The 13,482-nt window shown below is 43.0% G+C and overlaps 1 non-coding gene across 1 annotated transcript; it reads right to left on the bottom strand.

Moving 5' to 3' along the window:
* Positions 1 to 1,079: 1,079 nt before the first annotated feature.
* Positions 1,080 to 1,151, bottom strand: TRNAA-UGC (transfer RNA alanine (anticodon UGC)). The gene has a single exon. It is a non-coding gene; the product is annotated as a tRNA-Ala (tRNA).
* Positions 1,152 to 13,482: the final 12,331 nt, after the last annotated feature.

The following is a 13,482-nucleotide window of genomic DNA, read 5'->3' as shown; positions in this document are numbered from 1 at the left end:
TGCTTGCGTTTCAACGCGCTAGCGCTAAGGCTCGCATGCAGCGGAAATTTCAGCGGCACCGATGACTGCGCCGACGACGGTGAGAAAATGTGGGTTGGTCGAAAAGGTAGTGACGTAATACGTGGAGCGGCGGATTCAAAAAGTTCATAAAACAACCCACTAATTCTAAATATAAGATCGCAACATGACTCAAACGTCATTGTAGCATGTAAGAATATAATGCAAATTAATGCACTGCGAACAAAATTGAAATCAGATGTCAATCGAACCGGTATCCCTTGGATCCAGAGTTGCTACCCCTAGGCCTACAAGCCTTTTTTTTCTCAAAAAAGGAACTGACGCACGTACGCTCGATTTGATTAAAGGGGGGCCCTGTGTGCCTTCTCCGAAAGTGTACGCGTCTGCAAAGTGATAGCAAAGAGGACTCCAGGCCGCTGAAGGGAAACATTAACGATATTGCGTCATACCCTTAAGGCTTAACTGAAGTGCCTCCCCCGCCCCTTGTGTTTTTCCCACCGTTATCGCACCTTCTTATTGCTGCGTGCAGTTTTACACAGTTTGGTTGCTCGCCGTGTCTTAATTTCTAGGTAGCGGCTAGGTGTAGCTTGCATCAAATGTCTAGCCAGGCTTATTTATCTTCACTCTATCTCCCGCTGTGGGTTACCGTACGACTTCAGTAGGCACTCTGCAGCTGACTAAAAGAAGTGGTCATAGGTAGCATGAGAGGTGCGCTGTCTTCTCTTTTGTCTCCGTGTTACCTCTTTCCTGCCACTGTACCATAGGAGACAAAGTTTGCCATTATCGCTCGCGTGGCAAAAAGAGAGAAGAAACCGGTGACTTCCCCTTCTTGCAGTTTGTCCCTCGGCTATCGATTGTCGTCCCGGCACACAATTCTCTTTGTAAGCTTCATTTATCTTCCAAAAGTGCCACAACAGTACCGGCTAACGGCTGTCAGAGCCACCTGATAAAGATTATGAACCTTAGGCAAGAAATCGAAGCATGTGGACCTAATTCAGTTTTCTTCGCAATTCTCTATGCCCATTCCAACAGAAAAAAAAGAGAATATAAAAAGTCATACCTGGAGGTGCCGGGGATCGAACCCGGGGCCTTTCACATGCAAAGCGAGCGCTCTACCACTGAGCTACACCCCCATTTCATGCACGGCATTTGACTCCGGATTCAATATGCAGCAGTTTGATTGCCATCTCTTCTTTTTTTAATTGGTTTTAGGGGAAAGGAAATGGCGCAGTGTCTCTCATATATCGTTGGACACCTGAACCGCGCCGTAAGGGAAGGGATAAAGGAGGGAGTGAAAGAAGAAAGAAAGAAGAGGCGCCGTAGTGGAGGGCCACCTTTTATCAATTTCGTTCTCGGTGCAATTAATTTACTTCTTTCTCTTACATGTGATAATGACATTTGAGTCATGTTGCAAGCTTATATTTACAATTTATGCGACATTTTATGAACTTTTCAAATCTATCACCTAACATATATGACGTCACTATCTTTTCGACCAATCCACATTTTTTCTCCCTCCACCGGCGTGGTATGCGGAGCCGTTGAATTCTCCGCTGCTTGGGCGCCATGGGAGCCGCTAAAACGCTAGCTGTTACTGGCAGTGCGCTCCTGGAACAGGGGCTGAATTTTTTTGACGTCTTTGACACCGCTGATGTACTGGATGAAGAATGAAGCTAGCGGCAGATGGAAAAGGCAATAATTGTGTGTGCAATTTCTAGTGCAAATCTTCAAATTAATAATGTCTGCGTTAATTTTAAGTTTTACGTTAGGAAAGTGCACAACCCGCAAAAGATAAATGCCGTGAGTGCACGTAGGCGTGTTTTGCGCTGAGTTCGCCTGGGTTATTGAAGAACTTGATCAGCTGCTTTACCGCTGTCATAACTGCTTTTCTAGTTTTAAAATCCGAGGAAATCTGTAGTACCGAGGTAATGAAGTGAAGATCAATTTTTTAAATCTGGCGGTTTTAAGCATGAAAGATTTTTGGCTACTGTAATTTGCAAACTGTATCAAGCGTCGTTTCGATACAGCACCGGCGCCAGCACGGAAAGTGAAGCCGCAACTAACGGCCACCGAGCCTGAACTTTCCCTCCGGATTGTTTCCTGCAAAAGAAATACTTTCGGATTCCAGAGCCTCGAGAACGAAAGAAACGGAATTTTATAATTTATATAAAGGCTTACATGCCAAGGTTCGCCCTTATAATATGGCAATTTAATGTTTCTTCGCTATTGAATACAAATCGAGTTCAGACTTTCTCACAGACCTCACTGAGGATGCCGTGAAACTCGGTTCTGTTGCAGACACATTGCGGAACGCTATATCTGGTCAATAGCGTGGCAAATACGGGAGGCAAAAGAAAATAGCGATTTAATAGCTCTTACTCGCTCCCTTCAATTTCTGCTCCTGGAAGAGGCTGGCTTAAGAATTGGAGCGAATCAAATCTAGAAAGCCGCGATTGCATTGCAGTTTTTGTAACTCTCACGTGGCCTCAGACCGAATTGTGCGGTCGTAGCGGTCATAATACCGCTGAAATTGAAACTTCCACCCCTTGTGTCTAACGAAATATGACACAAATGTATCAGCTGCGCGAACACAAAAAGGAAAGAAGAAGGAGAAGATAGTACAGAATAACATCATCTGCCGGGCTAGTTGGTTGCGATCCATATGTATCAGCAGCGCGAACACAAAAAGAAGAAGGAGAAGATATGACGATATGACAAGATATGGAGAAATATGACACGTGGCCCCAAAGCGCACTACTCGGGCGTTGAGCTCGCGCTTACTCTTAGTCTCTCCGAGTGCGTCACTAAAGCATGAGCATCGGCACACTTCTCTCTTTTCTTAGCTTTGCATTGATTAAGGAACGTCACAATTTATGATTTCCGCAGATAACGATTCAGACCACTTTCAGTTCCTCAGCATATCCCGCACCCCTTCTCCCTTCACCGGGCACTTTGTTTACGTCCGGCCTTTCTGCGTTCTTCGCCAGAAGCAAAGCAGGAACGGCCCTTACAATAGCACGCTCTATTACATTGTATATTCAACGGGACGCCATCTCTTGTTCTCCTCACGCTCTAAGATAAAGGTACCGGCGGCAAAGAGGCGCGAACTGGGTAAGAAAAATAGTTTGTTTCACGAAGCATCCTCCCCCTGTTTCTATTTTGATGCTTTAATACCACTGGCGCTGTTGGTTTTTAATCATGTGAAGACTTTCATGCATAAACAATGATATTGCGGTGCACAGGGCTCATTTGTACAGGGAAGTCTAGCAAGCAGTGTAAAAATAAGTGGAATCTGTTGAGGCGTCAAGAAAACTAAAAATTTAGCTGACCCGAGCAACCGCCTCGGCCTGAAGAGTTATCAAAGAGGTTTTATTTATTGTTCCTTACCTTTACACCGTTCTCCTTCCTTAGCTTTTAATTTTTTAGGCATATCCCGTTACTGAATTGACGAAAGAGCTAGCTATTTTCTGCACATAACTGAGACCAGCTTCGGCATCAAGCAACAGTGGGGAGGGCCGAATGACAGCAATGCTTTCACTACTGTGCTGACTGCACCGACGTTTACGGTTACCGAGAATTGTTTTTCCTTTGGTTAACCTAAGGTGCCACTGAAGCTAAATTCCTTAACATGGCACTAGAATAAATGAAGCCGAATATATAAATGTGCGTCGCAATCAAAACTGCAGCCTCCGAAGATTAAATGCGTATAGCAGCGTAGTTTGAAATTTTGATCCCTAACTTGTATAGACCGTTGTATTTTGATTTCTGTTAAGGCCTTAAGGCAACTTAAAAGCTCTTGTAGGCAAAAATTCAGAAGAGAAATGAATAAGTGAAAGTTCATTCATTCATTCATTCATTCATTCATTCATTATTCTGTCAGCCTTTGCAGGCTATTACATAAGTTGAAGAAAAGAAAAATTCGCATTCATAAGGGGTCAATATCAACAACTAGAATTGTCCGACAGAATACGCAAACAAATGCACTGGACTGGAACTTACCAGATCGAAGGCAGGCCTGAGAGAAAACGATGCGAATCAGTGGGAGCATCGCTGAAGGTAGATTGGCTTTTAATCTCTAAATACGCGTACAAAATGCTTATTTGGACCGAGCAGAGCACTAGGCGGGTCAAAAATCCACGGTGCATTTTTACAGCTTCTGTACACAGATAACGAATAAAGTCGTGTTACAAAGACGCTGTGTACGAAGATACGAACACAAGTGAACAAGGCAGGGTGCTATGGCCCTTTCACGCATGTTTCATACCATCTTCCTTGCCGTAAATATGCACCCATTTTTTTTTTTATCTGTACACAGTTTTCTTTAAAGATACGTGAACGATAAAGCAAAGCGGTCTGTGCAGGCATCTGGCGCGGTGTGGCGGACGTCATATCCATTGTAGTCGGTACGTTAGAATGGTAATAATTGACCATTAATAAGTGTTTAAGTTCACAATTTTTCGTCTTAAGGCACAATATTATATTGCGGAATGGATGGTCTTCTACAACGTGGGCGAACCAAATTTTAACATTTCTGTAAAAGAATTCTCTTTCGAGATATCAAACGTTGAATTTGCTAGCCTAAAACGATTCGATACCAAAACAGACGATCACCATGTGCCCGAAGTAGAATACGATCCGGAGAACTCTCGGTCGACGGAAAAGAACGCCATCATTCTAAATTACATGACTCGCGCAGCTTACTCGTAGCGGCGTTGTCAGGCAGACGTATGCGACATGGGGCTTCCGCTGCCTTCCTGCCAATATCAAATGATGAAGGCAGTGCTCAGCAAATGTGATTCTCGCTTCTCGCTTCACCTAGTCAGCCACGATGATGCATTTTTGACCGCCATGCTTCCAGGCTGAACACTGCGTCAGTTTCGTAATTTGTTCCCGAAACACCACAGCGTTTTTCTGGTGCCGCTCCTTTTAACTCGGAGCGTCGCTTCCTTCGTTAGGATTAGAATTTATCGAGCTTCGCAGGAAGGAACAGCGCCGGTAGGCCCGACTCTAAAAGCGCGCTGCTTCGTTTTTCGGGCCTTTGAATGGCTTTTTCCCGCCGGTAAATGAGGCTATGCAACTCCAGTTGCACCTCTCGCGTTGGTTGCAGGAAGGGCTCGTTTTCCGCGTAAAATTCCACTTTCGATGTCAAAAACCAGTTATATATATATATATATATATATATATATATATATATATATATATATATATATATATATATATATATATATATATTATATATATATATATATATATATATATATATATATATATATATATAATTCCCATAACATGACGTACTTGACTGCTTAATATGATACAGAGCGAAGTATACACTTCGTTTAAGGAAACATTTTCACTTTTCACTCTGCTGAACGTTTCGATCGGAGGACCCATTTTTTCAAGAGTGATTTGCTTCATTGTTGGCTCCCCTTTAATTACAGGCGTTTGAGCCAGAGCAGGAGGGTGCAAAGACAATACAGAATAAGTAAAAATGCGAAAATCAAAAAGCAGAAAAGAGCAGTTTAAGCTGTACGAGACGGAGCTGGGGGAGAAGGAAATAGAAAAGATATAGAGTGCGCGGAAGATGTAGGTAGTAGGAAAGTACAATGCACAGGTGGCACTCTTGTTTTGTTAAAGGGGGGACACACCAAATTTTTGGTTGGCATGTTCTTTGTTTCAAACTTTAAGTATTCAAACATTGAGTATTTGTTTCAAACGTTGAGGCGCAGCGGGAAAAACGCGGCTGTCCCGATCCGACGCCGCCGGCACCATCGATGTTGTGCTCCTCTGGCCTCGTCATTTTTTTTTCCCAAGAACAAGCAGGAAATGTCTAGTAAGAGACACACCTCTGTTTACTGTTGCGTTTATGGCCATCTTACACCTGGATTCGTGTACAGTGGTTTTCATTTGCGCTGCGCATTTGCCATGTTTTTTTATTCCCGGACTCCGCAGTAACAGCACGACCGATCGTTTGAATCGAGCGCAGATGGAACGAAAACAACCGCGGAGCTCGTGGACCCACATAGAGCTTTTAGAGTCAGTGCTATTGCACGGATGCCTGACTCGAAGCCTCAGGGCAAGTCTTCAGACAAGACCCGTATCGCTGAGCGAACGCGACATCTGCCCGTCCTGCAGAAACGCCTTTCTACACACTAAACACAAATCAACCCACATGGGTGTTTTTGGCTTGTCCTCTAGCGTCCTCCCAAATCGAGGTTCGATATACACCGTTAGACTTGGAGTAGATTTCAGCACCAAAAAATACGGAGGACTTGCGGTTGGCGAAGGGAGCAGATTGCGTGTAAATTTTTACACCAAGAAATACGAAGCACTTGCGGTTGATAATGGGAGTATATTTGGTGTAGATTTTTACACCAAAAAATACGATGCACTTCCGGTTTGCAATGGGAGGCTTCAACCGCGGCGATACGGTGAGCGGTGGCTGATGTGTGGTGTTTATGCAGGCGCCGATTTTTCAACGCCGGCATCTAGGCGCAGGTGATGACAGCGGTCCGTTTTTCTATATTGCATTTTTGCTCTTTCTTACAGGGCTACTAGAACTGCTAACTATGTAGGCGGAACGGTGCTAGTTAGTTAATCACAATAATCAGGTTCGAATCCGCTTTGTAATCATGAACAAAGCCCAATCGAACTTCAATTTTGAGATATAACAACCGGCCCCGTTCCGTCCATGCCGTTACGAAGTAGTAATGTAAGGAACCGGGCAAGAACGCTGGATACAAAGTGCATCGGACCGCTGTCTTCAGGTCCTCCTGGATGCCTGCGTTGCACGATCGTGGTGCCATGCATACACACGACGTCCCAGTCACGTCGCAGCGTACTTCCGTACATCACGGAAACAAAACGAGACAAGCGGCGACGGCAAGGAAACGTCTTTAATCTGACTACGCAGTGTATGCGGCACTTCTGTAAAAAATACACAAACCATGGCTCCGGCGCTAGCCGAAAGTATCTTGACGGAGTGGTTCGCTATGGGCAAGAAAAGCAGAGTTGGGGAGACGACAGGCAATGAAACTGAAAACAAGACCGTGGTAACGGATCTACGTGCCAAATTCTTGCAACACATTTTTCTTCTCGTAAAAGTATACCATCTCTTCACTGTGGTCCAAAAACCGAATCCCTGAAGTAAAAGAACCTAAATGGTGCAAAAGCCACTTGCGGGCAGCTCCACATTGGACAAATAATGTTTGCCATCTCTCTGCCTTTAGAAGTTTTTAAAAAGAATGCATTTGTACATTGTATCCTTAAAATCCGTTCATTACTGTTACTTATTTTTGCAGTCCATAATGGACCTTTTTAAAGAACATTTTGAATTCCGTGCTCCACTCGCGCATTGAAAATATTTTTCGACCACTATTTTCATCCAGTCTATAAGTCCTCAAAGTCGATAAAAGCAGGATTCGCAGTAAGGATTACACAAAAACTTTGCACATAGCTTGTGCTCCGTGGTTTTCTTGGATTCTTGAATAGAGTTCTTGGATTTTACCCTCATAGTGCAAGGTAGCTGTGTAAGTTTGTTAGACATTTTTTTTCGAGATTGCAGTTTTAAGCACTTTACAGAACATTGTTACTAGGACGTCCTCAAAAGACTGTTCGCAATTTAACTTGTGCATGCGACTTATATTCATTCCATTGGGTGTTCGAAAATACTGAATTACACAGACCACTGCTAAAAATAGCACTGGATTATCACAAATGTCAGTTACTAACCTACACGCATATCTGAAATATTAACACCAGCAGCATTAAAAGGCTGCTTAACCTGTCACGTTTATTCAAATGAAAAGAAATTGAAGGGCCTGCGATAAGTAAAGTAAAGGTCACAAAGACCTGTAAATTACATTTTCATTTTTTTAAATGGAGGACAATAAACAACATTTGAAACCACAATTCTTGGACAGGTATTAGAGATACGGACTAACTTGAAATCAGCACCTAAAAGTAATCAAAATGATACAATAGCAAATCTTGAAAAACAATGCAGAGTTGACTTAAAAAATTCTTCCCTACACTTCAGGCTAACTGGTGCTGTCAGATAAGATTAGCTAAAAAATGTTATGCACCAGGCAATTCCCAGTGGCTAATTCCAAGTGGCTATCTTCAAGATGCAGATTGAAAACTAGAGTAAAGGAAATACTAAACAGACATCCTAAAGCAGCCCACTAAATCTACAGTAAAATATCACAGGTATCCAACCTCTAATGTTTGTGTTTGTTCTTGAGAAACACATAAGATGAACATAACCTTAGAAAACGTATACAATACATTCAATTTAACACAATCACATAAAAAGAACACAGAACAAAACTTTATACTCAATATATGGAGGCCTATGCTCTAGAGAAAGTTTATGTGCCCCGAAAGATATGTTAGCCACCCATTTAAAGGAGCCTGTCGGAAATAAAATGCAGCATTCATAACTTATATGGAAAAAATGAGAATACAGAAACACATGCACACATGCTTTTCAATCTTGCTAACAAGTAATGATTAATGGTGAAACACAAGGAATTAGTCAACCTTGTATTACGTGACTGTGCGCACTACAAGCAAAGCAAAAACACAAGGGCTAAGGTGAAAGCGCTCAGGACACAGACATTGTCTTTGATCGCGAGAAAGGCATTCATCACCTTCACTTTAGGACGAAGTGAAGAAAAATTCCAGAAAAGTTGCCATGGCAACTGATCCTACTAAGGACTAGTAACTTTGTGATTAATTAAGTAATTGAATTTCTGAAGACCTGCGTCTAAGCACATATTTGCTTGAAAACTTAATTGTTCACCAAATCCATTATCACCATTATTTTTTCTAATTAAAAGATATGTATAAATACTAGTAAATGGGTCATGTGGCAGAACGGGAAGTCTATTAAAAACAAAAAAAATACAAAATGCTAACAGTGCTCCCAGGAAGCTATCCGAGCTAGATGCAAAAAAGATAAAAACCATGACTAGCCCATGCAGGGACAAGAAACCAGTGGGGTGATGATTCTTAGGGTCAACGAAATGTTGCTATTCCTGTTTGTCATGTCTTACCATGCTGTCACATAATGTGAGTACAGCATTTGTCGAAGTTTAGAGCCCAAGGAATTCGCATCTGAGCCTTGTTGTGCGTCGCTAGCATTCCAGATCTCTTGATGGTACAGAAAATCTTGCCCTGACCACCGTGAATGTTGGACATCCATGGATGCTCGGAGGCCTTATAACACGGCTTAGAAGCCAAACCCTTTGGCTCTGTACTTTTTGACAAAGGCTTTACATCAATTTTCTCACAAATTCATGCTGATATTTTCCTTTTTCTTTGCTCTGGCCAACTGTATCATGTAAACATTGATAAGTTATAGCAACACAGTTTTTGTTTTACTACGAGTATTCCAAACAGTACTAAAAAACTAGACATGTAAAACATGTACAGGCAGATAGAAGAGGCAGCTGTGAAGGAAAGATGAAGTGGCTTTTAAAAACTGATGAGCTCAAAACCATCGAAGCGTGGTTTATTTTAAGCCAAATATATAAAATCACTCTCAAGAAAGGCCAGCAGACAGAGTGCCTTCTTTAGATTTTCCAAACGGAACACCCAGAAGGCTGCAAACAGCAGAATCCCCACATAAGCGATGAGGTTTTCACTACAGGGTGATGGCCAATGAACAGGAAAACTGCGCTTTGATAGGTGAGGAGGCATGCTGTAAGTGCTTGGTCCTGCAAAATTAAAAACGAAATATCACTGACATTTCTAACACTTGTAGAAGTGCAAAAAAATACTGTCGCATTTCAGTATAATGCACATTATGACTACACTATCCTAGGGATGAATTCATGAGGGGGTGGTCTCCCCTCCTCAAAGTGAGAAATTTTACATAGAAAAACCATGCTCAACCCAATTTTTCAAGAATAAAGTCAAAGAAGTGCGAGGTTCAAACATGTCACTGACCAATTTTTAAAGATAATGGTAACCAGGCTAATGTACTTGGAGCTATCAACACTGTCTAGCTTCAACTTCATTGCCCACCAATATGTGCAGGAGACCTTGGTGACAAGTTTTGTATCAAAACTTTTTCATTCATGATTCGATAGTATGGATGAATCACTTTGCGAGAATTTTGCTCGGAAACCAAAGTGTCCATTTTACAGAGGTGGAACTGTACATATGATTTGTCCATTAGAGCCATGATCACATTTAGTGGGCCACCACAACTATGCAAAAGTTAAACAAAATGCTGCAATGGCCTCCCTGCCAAAGATATGAAAACCATATTCTAGCTATAAGACAACTGAGCTGCTCAATCTCATTTAATTGCAACCAGTGCAGCAACAGCCGAACTGTAATCGAACTAGAGGCTAAAGAAACAATGGTGAGCCACTGCTCATAAGGGAGCATGATACAAAGTGCGTATTCGAAAGGTACAGCTGCACACGAAATCTACCACTCTTGCTTTATCCGTGACATTTGATACATATGGCAACTACAGGGATTTTTGCTGAGCATCGAAGAAGCAAATGTTCTCTAGGGAATCACATTTTGAGCACCTATAACAGCCCGGGATGCAACAATCAGTACTCCCCATGAATCATATTTGCGTGTGTATAATGAAGACCTAAAAATACAAAACTGGTATGGTGTTGTTCAAAGTGTATATCGCTATTATACACAGCTTGTGAAGTAGCACTCCAAAATGATTGCATGCCATCGAAGACTACAACACAAAGCACTCTTTTCCAACTGAAAATAAAAAATAGCTTCACCGTATCCAGACCTCATTACCATTTGTCAATAAAATGAAAAAACCACAGTCGCAAAAGCAAATAATGGTGATCGCCTCTCCATAATTTCGTGCAAGTCTAAAGAAATCACAACCGTCTCAACATTGGATTATTGGTTAGTTAAAAAGAGTGGTAGTGAACACGCGTGAAAATGAGACAGAAGCAATGCAAATCCCAAAATAGCAGCGTGTCAGAACGCTGTATCTGGTTTAGTCATGAAAGTACTCTATTTTCAGAACTGAGCATAGTTGCAGCAGTTACACTTGCTCCTTATTCCTACTATTGTCTTTTTTTTAATTGCATAAGTAACTATGCGTGAATTTTAAAGAAAATCCCTTGGGGGTCAGCAGCTCCTTACTGTCACTGTTTGCATTCTGCCTCTTTGCAAGACAGCGAAACATCAGGGCTTTGTGCCAGCCCCATTCTAAAAAAATTACAAAACCCAAGCTTTGCTAAGGCTCGTGACTTCAATGCCTAAATTTGAGTAAATTCTGTGCCTAAAAGGTAGTCATCAGATGCTCAGATAAATACGGAGCTGCTATTTTCGTACAAAAATTTCAGTTCCTGCCTATGTCCACCAATAATTTGCACAAAAATACCTACAAGTGTTGCAGGGGGCATCTTTCTTTGCGACTTAACTCTGAACTGTTTGGTACTGCTTGTAGATTAAATTGATGCAACCTTGGAGTTCTTCATAGATTAGAACCCTTATAGAACAATGCCCAGTCAGGTTTGATACCAAACCAATCATTATGAATAAAATGTATGTCGTTCGAATTACTGACTCCAATAATGATAGGTGAGCTAGGCAATGAAGTATATGATGCTTTGAAATTAAAGCAGCTGTTATATTTTCACAAATAGTGACAGCATGTTTATACTGCACCCATCGAAGTTATGCCGCAACGAACCGCAGAACATAAGACAAGAACTGACAGCCGTTGCTTTCTCACTTTCACTCGTGTTCCAGTGACAAAGAGATTGCACCATTGACTGAAAACAACAAATAATCAGATTGGAATTTTAAATGTGGCGGCCAAATCTATGACGGCAGAATACAAGTATGCACTTCAGAAACTTTGAGCACATTCATTTGCTGCGACGCGCACGATAAGCAAAATTATGTTTTTTGTGGGGAACCATGGCATTTTAGAAAAAGCGACCTGATTTTTTTATGTTAATAGCGATGCCGCATACCTCGTTCTGCGAGCATGCATGAAAGTAAGAGTGGCCAAAACTGCTGCACATATCCAAACTAAAATGACACAAATGCTTCGGAGGGCACTAAAATAACAATGCCGAAAGCATACAGCCGCTTGCAAGGTGTACTTCAGTGCAGACGCAAGCAGACTTGTACTACAGAGCGCTCGTGCGGTGCTTCGCGGAATGAAGGCGAACTTATAACGCAGGCAGTGGGATTGACTGACAATGCAGGTGCTCAAGCGCTGGCGCATAATCATAAAAACAACCTATACAATGGCAGCGCGTCGTTAAGAAAACTGCGCTAATGTTTTGCTCCATTCCTCAGCGCAGCGCTTCAGCCCTCCACACAAGCCTGCTCACGTCTTTATCGTACAGCGATATTTAAGACGCAAAATCACTTACCATTACGGCGATACGGATGTGAGACGGCAGGGATTCAAGAATATCCTTCCGGGCAGCAGTGTCGAGGTAGAAATTTCTCTCCCGCTGGCCAAGGGCGCGGGAAAGCCAGCGCTTGTCTCAATTCGCTCACAACGGCGCCATACCGCCATTCGCAAACCAAAGCGAGGGGCAAGGTCAGCCGTCGTTTACGATATCCACTTCGGTGAACTCGGTTAAGCATCCATCTTTCCTTTCTCCGTCACGCATCGAAAAGCAGCAGCGGCAAACGCACGGTCGCCGCTCACGATATCCGCTCCAATAGAGGCTCCAGACTACCCGCCGCGCTCAATTCTGCGACGCAATCCGAGACGGCCCCGCTGGCGCTGCTAGGCCTAGCGCCTACGCCGCTTCGGTCACAGCGGACCGTGCTCACGTCTCACGACTCTCTCGCCGTCTTCTGATGCTTTGCGCCGCCTACTGTCGATTGCATCTCGACCGAAACCAAAACTTGCTGCTTCGATCCGGAACTAAGCGAAACAGATAAAAGTACACAGTTCCACTGGCGCGTACTTTTGAACAGCAGCAGGAATTCGACCTCGCTCCGTCTCAGTTGCCGTACGGTGTTTTTTTCTACACCGTTCGGAAGGTTTCGAATGGCGACAACCAATCCGTTAGAGACGGCTGATGAACGATTGCGGACCTCGTTAGCACACCGTCAGTTCTAGCTGGTGTTGCTTCGGTGTTTATGATATCATGTGCACCGTTTTACCGGTGTTCTCGTCCTGCGTTGCGGTGTTTTAAAGCGAACACGGATAAACCTCCCATCTCGTGTCATTCGTGTTTAGTGTGTATGACGGTTTCAATCTGCTCTTATCGTAAGGTTCATGGCAGTCTGGGCTGCCGTAGACGCACGCCACAGGGAGGAAAGCTCACAGCAGCAGTGCAAGCTTGGTTGTTTGCTTGCTTGCTTGCTTGCTTGCCAGGCGTTCTATCTGGCTTCCCGCAAGAACCAATGGAAAACAACCTTTGAAACAAGGTAGTCGATTTTCTAACATTGCCTTTATGGGTGTCACAACAGGTGCAAAAATACTGCCGGGAT

This window comes from Amblyomma americanum, chromosome 1, assembly GCF_052857255.1.
Source record: "Amblyomma americanum isolate KBUSLIRL-KWMA chromosome 1, ASM5285725v1, whole genome shotgun sequence".
Lineage (NCBI taxonomy): Eukaryota > Metazoa > Arthropoda > Arachnida > Ixodida > Ixodidae > Amblyomma > Amblyomma americanum.
The sequence above is the reverse complement of the archived record's forward strand: the minus strand, read 5'-3'. Positions and strand labels throughout refer to the sequence as shown.